Raw genomic sequence first — 13,307 nt, 5'->3', positions numbered from 1 at the left:
TATAGATATTGATAAAATTGAAAGCACTTTGTTCCACTTTTTGAAGACCCTGCGTTATATCAACCGATCTCGATTTTTCATATATAAATGTAACTAATATATCTCCTTCGTAAAGGATTTTTCCATAATGGCCATGAAAAGTTGCTCCTGGAGTGGCCAAATAAGGCTTAGCTGATCTTAGTACTAAGGAATCAAGATGAAGAATTAGAACTTGACCTGATTTTCTTTTATGAGCAATAATCAACCTTGGGCTGTTTTCACAAATAAAGTTGCTTACTCTATTGAATCGGAGAATTCGGATAATGTCTCACAGAAACTCATCCATAGTTCTCCCCTCGTTCGACAATAGAACATAATAGCCCACCATTACAAGGAATCTCAAAGCCCCGAGCTCAGTAGTAAGGGTTCGAAAAACGTGACATGTCGAGAAAGGCTTTCGAAGGATCATTAACACATGTACCCCTTTTGAGACGAGGGGTACCTCAAGAAAACACACAGGGTGAATATAAGTTGGATTTTTTGTCCTGTGCAGGGGATAGTGTGAACACAACACGTTTTGAGGTTTGAATAGTAAGGAGGTCGCCAAGGTTTCAAAATGCTAGTTTGATAAGACCAGAGTAGACAAAGCCTTCCACTCAAGTTTTTACGACCACATAGACAGTATGCCCCGATTTCGTTTAGGAATGAATGTCTTGGTACCGTTCGTTTTGCGGTTAGTGTCAAGGTGGCAATGACACCTTTTGTATGGCACCTTTTTTTCTCGTCTCTATGTTTTTTCCCCTTACGCGAGACGCTGCCGAGTCCTTCTACAGGACGAAGATTCATCATGGCAAGGGCATATCGACATGACCCATATGCACTCAAGCGCTTAATGTTTACAGCTAGGTTTGGCGAGCTGTTGCCTCTTAAACGCTCTCTCAGTGGTGGAATAACGGGACTAGTCTAAAAATCTGGGGGGTGTGTGGTTGAATTGATCTTTACGTATTTTCTTAAGTAAGGGATTGCTAACGTGAATCGGCCTACTCCGAACTTCCTTACGGACTGTGGCCTACCCCCTAGGAACCTCTCCTTCTTCTAGGCCAGCCCTCTGGTCCAGCCTTATCTTGCCGCTCTATCCTGGCATCCCCCATCTCTCCCCGAGATTAATACGCTACATCTCGGATGACGGACTGGCTATTCCCCTCTCCTTGACTGAGGCAAGAAGTGAATCTTCCCGACGTTTCACCTTTTCAAGAGAAAAGACTTCATTTAGGAGCGCTCTTTTCATCCAACTAGAAAGATCGTAAGAGAAGAAAAGGAATCTGATGCCCAAAGACTCCCATGTTTTTCTTGGTTGGACCAACCCAACCGGTGATTTCCGACAAGTCTTTCTAAATTTTTTGAGCAAGATGCAGAACTACAGGGAAGAAATTAAAAGTGTTTCTTATGATTACGCCCAACAGCCCACTGGAGCAATTTGCCATTCTCCCATTGATTCCTATGAATTTAGGAAACTTGTATTTCTCATTCACAAATCCATCTTTATTTATGCTGCTAACTCTAAGTTTGGTCCTACTTCTGGTTCATTTTGTTTTTAAAAACGGAGGAGGAAACTCAGTACCAAATGCTTGGCAATCCTTGGTAGAGATTATTTATGCATTCGTTCCGAACCCGGTAAACTAACAAATAGGTGGTCTTTCTGGAAATGTTAAACAAAAGTTTTTCCCTGGCATCTCGGTCACTTTTACTTTTTCGTTATTTCGTAATCCCTAGGGTATGATATCTTAAAGCTTCACAGTTACAAGTCATTTTCTCATTACTTTGGGTCTCTCATTTTCTATTTTTATTGGCATTACTATAGTGCGATTTCAAAAAAATAGGCTTCATTTTTTAAGCTTTTCATTACCCGCAGGAGTTCCACTGCCGTTAGCACCCTTTTTAGTACTCCTTGAGCTAATCCTTCATTGTTTTCGCGCATTAAGCTCAGGAATATGTTTATTTGCTAATATGATTGCCGGTCATAGTTCAGTAAAGATTTTAAGTGGGTCCGCTTGGACTATGCTATGTATGAATGATCTTTTATATTTCATAGGGGATCCTGGTCCTTTATGTATAGTTCTTGCATTAACCGGTCTGGAATTAGGTGTAGCTATATTACAAGCTCATGTTTCTACGATCTCAAACTGTATTTACTTGAATGATGCTACAAATCTTCATCAAAGTGGTTATTTTTTTATAATTGAACAAAAGCGAGGAGATTTATATTGACGAAGGTGTAGTTGGAGGGGGGCGATTCCTGCTTATTCAGGTTTTTTTATAAAAGCCGTTACAGAGAGCGATGAGGATTTCTTTCTCTGGTCTTGATTCTGTTTGGGTTCGTTTCAAATACAAACGTTTACCTTGTTTCTGCTATTTCTGCGGCAAGCTTGGTCACAATGAAAAGGATTGTGCGTTACTACTTCGTGCGAAGGAAGAAGGGGAGTAAGCGGAGTATCAGTACGGTTATTGGGTACAGGCCTGACCTGATAGAGCTAGACAGAGGGTGAGACGTGATCCTGGTGCAACAGTGGAGTCCTCTTTTGGCGCATCAACAAATGCTAAGGAGACAGAATGAAAGGAGCTAGCTGAAAACTAGCACTTTCTCGCCACAACTTCTATTAATCACAAATAGGGAATCCGTAAGCTGTGATGCGTAAGGTCGGGGCTTCGTTATGGAAGTTCTGCAAGCTTTACTTTCTGTATGTCCCTTCGTTAGCTTTTTTTTATAATTCAGCTACCAGCGAATCCTGTTGTTTGAGGAACCAAAACTTCGACAGAAAGGGAGACCCGCCTCCCCGGTTAATATGGTAACTTTGATTTCCGAATCTTATTTATTATTCATATTGCATATGTAGTTGCATATATAGCATCTCATGTAATTGAATTCGTGAGATCTGCTGGGCCATTCTCAGAGTCAAAATGGAACTACAGCTGCGATGAGACATTAACTTATCTATATCAGTCAAAATAGGCGGAAAAAAGGGGTGCTTTCGCACCAATGCAGAATAAGCAGTCTTGGTGCCTGGGGAAATAGGAAAAGGCGTATAGGTTCTTTTTTGGAAATCAGGCGAGCTTGAGTTAGGAAGGAGATATAACAAGTGTGCCGGGGGTGAGTAAGAGAAGGAACTTAGTGCAAAGAGTTGGGAGACCGGCCTCCCCCAAAAAGCGGAAAGAATGACGTAGAAAAGGATAGCATAGTGCGCCGGAGGAGAAGGACTTCCCAAGAGGGAGAGGGTGGGAACCTTCTAAAAGATAAATAAAAATGAAGGGAATAGAACGATGTCAGATCCCAATTCTGACTTCCCCAATTCATTTGATCCCATTTATTTTCGTTTAGCAGACAACAAAATTTTTCCGCATGGTTTGAGCAAACATAGGTCAAGTCTCTCAAAGAGAGAGACGGGATACAATACAACCTAATATCCAAATGATAAAGAAAATAGCTAACCGACTTAAATTGGTCGTTAAAGCAAACATAGGTCAAACCAAAACCCCGACAGTAGTCGCAAAGGCCCCGAGTGTAAAGTCCCAACCCCAAGCAAGAAGATCGCGACATCTTTGACACTTCCTAAAAGCAATCTCCACCTTCTGAAGCTTGTAGGTTGTGTAAAGTCAATACAGCCTTTAGAATATCCCAGTACAAGTGCGTTTGCAAGAGCTGGGATTATAAAAGCAACATCCCCGAGGACTTACTTCGAAGCTCCTGGGAACAGAGAAGCTACATAATGAAATCTTGATGTCACAACATAAACGGTTAGCGAAGCTAGACAGAAGACTTTTGAAGTCACCTGAAAGAGGAGGGAAGGGTGCTCTTGTTGAGAAAAAAGGTAGACTGGGAATTGAGAGGTGGCAACTCGTGAAGCAGGGGGTCGAGCAAGTGACCACTCATGGGGGGCGGGATACATGCTTCTCCCATGCCTATATTTAGGATGCACTCTAGCTTCGGGATACTATCTGAGATCCTCGAGCAAGCGGGAGGCAAAACAGTAGAGAGGTTATAGAATACGCTCGACTGAAAGGAGAGGTTATGCGGGGCTCAGCAAATGATTAAACCTCATACTATCGATATTGACCTCTTTCAAAGGGTACGGAAATTGCATATCATATAATAAGAGAAAGAGGCAAGGTCCACAGAAGGTTGGTAAGTAGTACGCCTGGTGAACCAGGTTCTACCACTACAGGGCTTGGTTGCCATTCTCCCATTACTAAAGTCGTCTAAGGGACAGGATCCCAGGCTTTTGAAATGGGGATTTTGTCTGTGCCACTAGGGCTGAAGGATGTGCAGTTGCGCATCTAGTAGCAAGGGGGTGTCGCAGAAGCCCCGTCTGGGTCCTGGCGTGGCGCTGTTAGATGCTTCTAATTAATAGAACAAGAAGAGGAGTCAGCTTAAAAGAAAGACCACCAAGATAGGCATAGTGATTCGATCTTTTGATCGCCCATTTTTGGAAAACCTTTTTTCAGGGCTTCCACCTTACACACGAAAGATTGGATTGCATGAATCACGAGTCTTATATACTGTGTTACGATCACCTCATATTGAGAAAAAGTCTAGAGAACAATTGGAAATGGAAATTAAGAGGTCATAAAAACAGAAACGCATGAATTGCGCAAGAAGTTATTTTGGTTAAAACGCTGTGCGACTCGGAGGACATAAGACTTCTTGGTCAAGCCAAAAAGATTACCGACAGGATGCTCCTGCCCCACCATGTCTGGCCCTTTACTTTAGCTTATGAAGAAAGAGGGGGGTATGAAGCGTGGGAAAGAATGCAAGAAGTGTATGATACAACTGATAACCTTAAGGAGTGGCGGCAAAGCTCTTGATTGATCAACGCGAGTGAACTGTGTTTAGACGCTTCGTAAAACCACACCGATCTACGAGAAAAGCTGATGGATGAGTAGGCTTCCCTTTTCGATAAACGAAATGTGATCTGGGACATGATGGGAGTTTGCGTTCCTCGGTAGGAAAGAGATCACCAAAGTATAGCACAAGATCGCCTTTTCTTGCTGCCATTTGGTTGACCTGTAAACAAGGTAAACCCAATGGGAACCAAAACACGGAAGGGTACCGCATTGGGCAGAAGATGATCCAAAAAGCGAAGGCTCACCCAGCTGAAGGTTGGAGCTTTGGAAGCTTACCTTCTTATTAGAGAAAGGGGGGGAGATAGGCGACAGGTAGCTTGCTTCCAAGCCTGCCCGGCCGCGAGGAAGAAATAGATTTTTTCCAGTGCTGACCGGGTGACGGAATTAGGCGGCCAGAAGCGACTAGCAGTCGCGGTCGAAGTTTGGCTCTAGCCGATAGGCTAGCCGTAAACTTGGCTACAGCGAAGCGCTTACCAAGCGCGAAGGAAAGGGCCTTCGCCCCTTGAGCCGTATGCGGGGGAACTCGCACGTGCGGTTCTTAGGGGGGGAGAGCTAGTAGGAGCCATCCTATCCAAATAGCGTATATTTGGAGCTCAATATGAAATCATATTTTCTTGCAAGACCCGTTCGGATAAGGGAAAACTCCAGAGATTGCTTTGAAGTAAGATCTTGCGTTGACCCTTTCCTGAACCAGAACGGGGGGGGGGGGGGTGTGAGAGGAAAGGGAGATCCAAATCATCAATAAAGTGAGGTCTCCTGACACCCCTTTTCCATTCTTCCTTACTCCCTCACTCCCTCTTTTTCAATAAAGAAGCCCCCGGGCCCCTCTCTGATAAGGATGGAAACGAAATAATCTCAATTTTACAAAAAATCTGGTCTGATGGCTGTTTTCCACTAACCACAAGGATATAGGGACTCTATATTTCATCTTCTGTGCCATTGCTTGAGTGATGGGCACATGCTTCTCAGTACTTATTCGTATGGAATTAGCACGACCCTTCGATCAAATTATTAGTGGGAATCATCAACTTTATAATGTTTTAATAACGGTTCACGCTTTTTTAATCATATTTTTTATGGTTATGCCGGCGATGATAGATGGATCTGGTAATTGGTCTGTTCCGATTCTGATAGGTGCACCTGACATGGCATTTCCACGATTAAATAATATTTCATTCTGGTTGTTGCCACCAAGTCTCTTACTCCTATTAAGCTCAGCCTTAGTGGAAGTGGGTAGCGGCACTGGGTGGACGGTCTATCCGCCCTTAAGTTGTATTACCAGCCATTCTGGAGGAGCAGTTGATTCAGCAATTTCTAGTCTTCATCTATTTGGTGTTTGATCCATTTTAGGTTTTATCAATTGTATAACAACTATCTCCAACATGCGTGGACCTGGAATGACTATGCATAGATCACCCCTATTTGTATGGTCTGTTCTAGTGACAACATTCCCACTTTTATTATAACTTCTGGTACTGGTAGGGGCAATTACCATGTTATTAACCGATCGAAACTTTAATACAACCTTTTTTGATCCCGCTGGAGGGGGAGACCCCATATTATACCAGCATCTCTTTTGATTCTTCGGTTTTAAATGGCCCTTTTCAGATGAAAATCTGAATACGCATTGCGCTATATGATGGGATTTTCTGCTTAATGGTACTCCTACTATGTTCATAAGTGGTTTTCTAGTAAAACTCCGATCTAGTCAAAATGGAGTATCTAAGACACAATCTGCAGGTAACCAACGACATAAAAGCATTCTAGTAGGAACCTCAAAGACTACATGCGCAACAACTTATCCTAAATCCTTCTGTGAGTGGCTAGCTGGAATTATCGATGGTGATGGAAGTATTCAAGTTAGTAAACAAGGAAAGACTTCTCTTGAAATTACTATGGGACTTGAAGATCTATCATTACTACGATATATCCAACATATGCTTGGTGGAAGTATGAAAATGCGATCAGGTGCTAAAGCTTATCGTTGTCGACTACATAATCAACTTGGTATGATTAAACTAATGAATTGTATTAATGGGCATATTCGACATTCAGCACGACTCCTTCAACTACATCGTGTCTGTCAAGTACTGGATATCCCTGTAATTCTACCTATTACACTAGATGCTCAATCAAATTGGTTTGCAAGATTCTTTTTTGCTGATGGTACCATTGGTATCGCTATGAAGAATTGACTACCTCAACTAAGTATTCGAGTAACTAATAAACTTCTACAAGATGTAGAGTCTTATAAGGTAGTATTTGGAGGAAATATCTACTTTGATAGTAGTAAAAATGGTTACTATCAATGGTCTGTACAAAGTCGAAAAGATGTTATCATGATGCTAGATTACTTTAAATCAAGTACTTTCTGAAGTCATAAATCACGACGATTCTTCCTTATTGAGGAATATTACAGTCTTTACGATCTCAAAGCATTTAAACGTGACAGTATTCACCATAAAGCATGGCTAGCTTTCCTAGACAAATGGAATAAGTTGATGATATAGTCCACCTTTCTTCTATTCATCCGCTTATATTAGTAGAAGAGAGAAGCACACTGAAGTTTACATCCTAATTCTGCCTGGATCCGGTATGATAAGTCATATCGTTTCGACTTTTTTGGGAAAACCGGTTTTCGGGTATCTAGGCATGGTTTATGCCATGATCAATATAGGTGTTCTTGGATTTCTTGTTTGGGCTCATCATATGTTTACTGTGGGCTTAGACGTTGATACCCGTGCCATCTTCACCGCAGCTACCATGATTGTAGCTGTCCCCACTGGAATCAAAATCATTAGTTGGATCGCTACCATGTGGGGGGGGTTCGATACAATACAAAACACCCATGTTATTTGCTGTAGGGTTCATCTTTTTGTTCACCATAGGAGGACTCACTAGAATAGTCCCGGCAAATTCTAGGCTAGACATTGCTCTATATGATACTTATTATGTGGTTGCACATTTCCATTATGTACTTTCTATGGGAGCCGTTTTTGCTTTATTTGCAGGATTTCACTATTGGGTGGGTAAAATCTTTGGTTGGACATACCCTGAAACTTTAGGTCAAATCCATTTTTGGATCACTTTTTTCGAGGTTAATCTGACCTTCTTTCCCATGCATTTCTTAGGGCTTTCGGGTATGCCACGTCGCATTCCAAATTATCCAGATGCTTACGCTGGATGGAATGCCCTTAGCAGTTTTGGCTCTTATATATCCGTAGTTGGGATTCGTCGTTTCTTCGTGGTCGTAACAATCACTTCAAGCAGTGGAAATAACAAAAGATGTGCTCCAAGTCCCTTGGGCTGTTGAACAGAATTCAACCACACTGGAATGGATGGTATAAAGTCCTCCACCTTTTCATACTTTTGGAGAACTTCCAGCTATCAAGGAGACGAAAAGCTATGTCAAGTAAAAGAAAAAAAGGTCGCCGACTGACTGTTACTAAGAACCTAACAGAACTTTTAAAAATGTGGGTTCTAAAACCACTTGTGTAGGTCGGGGTTGAGAATTGGAAGGCCGACGAGGCTAAGGCCCTCTTTTCCAGCAATGACCGGTCAAGGTCAATCAAAGTGGGGATTCACAGATGATTCTAGATCTTAACAAGTCTGATCACCATCTATAGAAGGATGGAATGGCGGATTGATCATCGACTCAAGCACGTATTGCCAGCTTCACTTTCTAACATGTCCCTGAAAGGTCAACAAAGAGCGCCCCCCTCCCCACTAAGCCAAAAAACCTGACCCCTTGAGCTGAACCAACAAAGAATTCCATTGAATGAAGCCCACTTCCCTCCTAGAAAGCCACTTTTTGGGGGAGAACTCTTACTCACAGACTCCCTGAAACCAAAAGACAAGACAGAAGATGCATAGGATACTTTGGATTCAGAGTGAGCCTCTATCCTATATCTAGGAGAATAGAAGAGAGCACCTTCAACCAGTTCGATATATTTCATATGATAGGACAAAGCTAGGCATTCACTCGTAGCCCTATATGCGCTCTTGAATAACAAGTCTTAGCAATAGACGGTACTCTTATACCTATAGACTGTTTCACTCTTATGTCCAAGAAGAGTCAAATATGAAAAGATTAGGAAGAACAGATAGTAAGTTATCCTTCCTTCAGTGACTAACCAATCTCATTGAATTATTCTTATTACACGATAATAAAACCTATGATGGAAGCTGCTCTTAAATCAGTAGTAGGCATAGACAATTCAGTAAATAGATTGATTCGAATGGAAGCACTTACTTAGACTTCTCTATAACTAAAGCTTTGAAACACTTACCTATAATCTAATCACTGCCTTATTACCCTAGGAAGTGGTTATCCCTAACTTTACCACCTACAGGTCAAGCATCTTTGTCCCCTCATCCCAGACTTAGCCGCAACATTGCTACAATCATATCTTAGGATATAGATGAGATAACAAACATATAAAAAGTGTTCCGCGCCTTTGGACCCTTTTCCCTTGCAGCTAAGAAAGGAGACTAAGAAAGCCTTTTTCCTCTTCTCCTTCGGAGATTCCCTATCCTCATCCGCTCTCACTGCTCATCCTTGGTTGCTATCTATGCCATCCCGATAAGTGATTAAGATATCAAAGAGAGAACTGGGAAAGAATCCACAAAAGGGAGACTCCCTCGAGCTAGAGGCTCTCTTATCCCAGTCAGGAAAGACATACGCGCTTCTTATCATTCCCTGTACAGCTTGCTCAGCCCTTCTTCCTAGCTTCAACCTTTATATTGACCTTCTCACTGAAGCGTCATCCCAGGGGAGGGAATCGGGTCCGTAATGAAACTTTCATGAAGACTTGCTCGGAATTGGATCAAAAGTTGTAGGTAAACTCCTCACTATAGGAAGGGATTCGACAGCCTTTCACTCCTACTATCTTCATACAAGAGATTCTACGGAGCTAGTCATATACCACTAGATAAAAGGAAGTTTGAAAGACTAGAGGTTTCAGCCTAGCAAGAGGAAGACTAAGGCTAGCTAGCTGCCCCTTTCTTGCTTGGTTCCCTTCCTTGCCTATAGGGTGACTTAGGCTCTCCAAGACGTCCTATGTTGCACACTGACTCAAAATCTCCCTCATCCATTCCTACTTCAGTCGGTTGGAGCTTGCACAGGATGGCAATTGACTTCTGTCGAGTTCCTGCGACTCTGTACTCTTCTTATTCATTCAGAGATGTTCCTTACTCAGTGGGACTCGTCGGCACCAGACTTTAGGGAAGAGGGTATGGGGGAAAGATTTGTACTACTTGGGGTATTCGTACTCTCTATTTAAGGAGGGGTCTCCCGTGTGACCTCGATCACAAAGGCAAAGGACTTAAACTTCTTTTTCCACAACATGAGCTCTATCAGAGACTGAGTAAGTTATAGCAGTCTCTGTTTCATGAAGTGTCAGTGTGAACTCTTGTTCATCCTCCGACTCAGCAAGGGAACGGAAAGCAATTCAATGGCAACTTGAAGCAGAATGTCAGTATTTATGCTATGTAAATTCAAGAATCTCTGGCCTTCTAATCCTCTTCCTGGTCCTTGTCCTATCGAACCAGTCACTTCATACCAGGCAAAGGAAATAGCTTCTACGGCCTATGTATGAACAGAAAAACTGGTGTAAATTGACTCGCTAACCAAGTGTAATAGTTTGTAATTGAAGTCAGGACGGAATGGAAAAAGATTCTTCCCACGGAGCGAGAAGAAGCAAGGTGCGTAGCAGGCATTCCCTCGAGCCTGTCCTAATTCTTCTTCTTCTTATCCCGTTCCTGACCCTGAGTGTAGAAGGAATGCAAGGGGATGAAGAAAGGCAGTTAGATCATAAGAATAGGAAGTTTCGAGGAGATAAGGTAGTGCACTCATTGACTATACCCTAGTAGCAGGATGGAGAGGGATTCGAACCCCCGGTATTCAACTCAATACTTCGGTTTTCAAGACCGACTCTTTCAACCACTCAGACATCCATCCCCTTCGCCCTATCTATCTGCACGCTGGCAGGTAGGGGCTTCTCCATGTGATTCGCTACGTTTGCTTCTTTCTATATGATAATATACACCTTGGTTGCTGCGCTCCCTGCGGGAGCAAGAGGGTGAAGAACGAATGATCCTCCGAACAAAAAGAATGATTGAGTCCGACTTCAAGCGAGTGAGTAAAAGGCGTGGCAAGAGAGCGAGCTCAACTCGCGAACGATCAGCAAGTGAAGGACCGATCCTTTTGCGCCAGTACTGTTGCGAAAATGGGACTTGTCGGCTTACGAGCAACATATAGGCTAAGGTTGCCCATCACTCTCCCGATATTTTTTTAGGACCTTTTCTATTTGTTTTCTTTATATTATGGTTCCTCCATAAGAACACTGAACGACCAGCTTCGCAGAGGAGCTCTCTCCCCAGCCCACAACATAGTGTGGAATCTGGATCGTTTCATCGAGCACCATTTATTTTAGATATAAAGGTGTTCTGACTCTATTAGATTAAGTCATAACCTACGCCTTCTACTAGTACACTACTATGGAGAGACTAAGCTCTATTTCAGAGATTGAACTCTCTTACTGTGATTAGCGCCTACTAGTAAGAAGCTATTCTCGAGACAGGGATGAAGTGGATGGTTCGATAGGGCCAGGTTCTCTGGATCTAAGTGTTCCTAGTAGGGGCTAAATGAAATGGATGAATTAATAAGCGCACCCCGGTAGACTTCAAGAGCAAGAGCTCTGCGTATCCTCCTACTTATTATTCTGAGGGTCATAGAAACATACGAACCGCCTACTCGCCCTATCAAACAACAAAAAAAAATGAAAACTGCTTGCCCTCACTAATAAAAAACAGCAATCCCTCCCCTTTTGTTACCTACTTTTACTCATATCTTTGGTATACCTCAATACAAGCACAGGAAAGGATTATTCAATTAAAATTGGCGCCCTATTCTCTCTCAATTGCCTATCCCTTATAGATGAGGGGGAGTACCTTAGCAGTAGCTTCCAACACTTAAGATTGACCTCCTCAAGTGCTAGATATGCATTTTTTATTAATTTCATACGGGACTATTTTCTTACCGCTCCGTGGGGTTCACTTCTGACTTACCAAATAAGTTTACTAAAGAAACTGACCTAAGCATAGCTCTCTCTCTCTAAAATACAAATGCCAAGAAAGAGATTCCTTGGATAAGTGGAAAAATGCCTGTCATTTCTCTTTTAATTTAAGGCGTTTGTCCTACTTAACTTATAGTCTAAGTCCTCCAGCCTATCGAAATTCGTGTTTTTCTTAACCAACAACACATGCACTTTGTTGGCACTCAAAAAAAAGGTTATTCAATCCACTAGTGCAACTGAAGGAATTACCTCTTCTGAACCGAAACAAGAAAGAGCTCATAACCACTGCTTGTGCACAGCTCTCCTCAACTGAAGGCGCACCTACTGTTACTAGAAGTCTAGTCTCTTTCAGGTCCAGTTTCGATCTCGAACTAACTTACTTTACTTAATAGGCCGGAAGAGAGATTCTTCAGAAAACCCGATTTCCTGTCCTGTCTTAAGAACCTGACTCAAAAGAGAAAAGAAGACCAGACTAAAAGAGATATCACTTTCGACGATTGAACTGTACTTTTTTTATATCCAGATTGGAACGTAGTCGCTTTAGCGAAGCTTAAGGTATGTAATCACTTGAGCGAAGCAAGAGGAGGAGACTCTGGCGATGTTTTCTCTTAATCAAATTCTCTCGTAGATCGGACTTTCCTTTGCCAGGCTCCAGGCTATTCCATATCCGCTGCTGCTATGCTAGATCGAAAAGGACTGAAATAACTAAAATTAGGTCGTGACTTTTCGGGGAAGGAGCGGTAAAGAAGGAGGGGTCCACTAGTTTTTAGCTTAACTGAACGTGGTCAGTATAGTTAGAGGAGTCTTCTTTCTATTGCTTGAGTTGAATTTGAATCCGCTGACACCGACGAACATAATTGACTTCTTAAAGGTTAGAATATGCTTGACTAAAAGGTAAAAGGAAAGGTGATAAAATCAGAGAAGAGTTCCTTCCTCTCCGAGCAGTGAAGTGCCATATCTTAGAGATAGGGCTTTACCGGTCGTTAAGATAGAGTCGGTGTCGGTAGCTGTGATTTCTATTGTTAGCGGGATCAGGGTCGGTAACATAGTTTCGATTTTGATATCCGGAACTCCAATTCCAGTACTTGAACTGAGAAAATGGAATAAACAATCAAGACCTGGCCCCTTATTCGTAGGACCCCATCTATCGTGAACGGTTATTTAGATCACTTGTATAATAGAATCTGTCACTCATATTCTCAACACCTTAAGAATAGATTCTATCAAAATGTGATAAGGACAATATGCAATAATTAAACACTTAGTTGATGAGGCACTTAGTTCAAATAAAACATATATATCATTGCCAAAGGGATTTGTTTATACAAGTATAAATACAAAATGGCCCTAGAG

The 13,307-nt window shown here is 42.2% G+C and overlaps 1 non-coding gene and 4 pseudogenes across 1 annotated transcript; 3 read left to right on the top strand and 2 right to left on the bottom strand.

Annotated features, from left to right (window-relative positions):
* Positions 1-448, bottom strand: part of LOC126667525 (DNA-directed RNA polymerase subunit beta''-like) — a 1,007-nt pseudogene extending 559 nt beyond the window's left edge.
* An 800-nt stretch (positions 449-1,248) lies between these two features.
* LOC126667514 (ATP synthase subunit a-like) lies at positions 1,249-2,247 on the top strand (annotated as a pseudogene).
* Positions 2,248-5,759: 3,512 nt separating this feature from the next.
* On the top strand, positions 5,760-8,294 carry LOC126667505 (cytochrome c oxidase subunit 1-like; annotated as a pseudogene).
* LOC126679867 (probable intron-encoded endonuclease aI2) lies at positions 6,549-7,426 on the top strand (annotated as a pseudogene).
* Positions 8,295-10,750: 2,456 nt separating the features above from the next.
* TRNAS-UGA (transfer RNA serine (anticodon UGA)) lies at positions 10,751-10,837 on the bottom strand. The gene has a single exon. It is a non-coding gene; the product is annotated as a tRNA-Ser (tRNA).
* Between the last annotated feature and the right edge of the window lie 2,470 nt (positions 10,838-13,307).

The sequence above is a fragment of the Mercurialis annua genome, linkage group LG1-X, assembly GCF_937616625.2.
Source record: "Mercurialis annua linkage group LG1-X, ddMerAnnu1.2, whole genome shotgun sequence".
Classification (NCBI taxonomy): Eukaryota; Viridiplantae; Streptophyta; class Magnoliopsida; order Malpighiales; family Euphorbiaceae; genus Mercurialis; species Mercurialis annua.
Note: the sequence above shows the minus strand (reverse complement) of the source record. Positions and strands in the feature narration are given on the sequence as shown.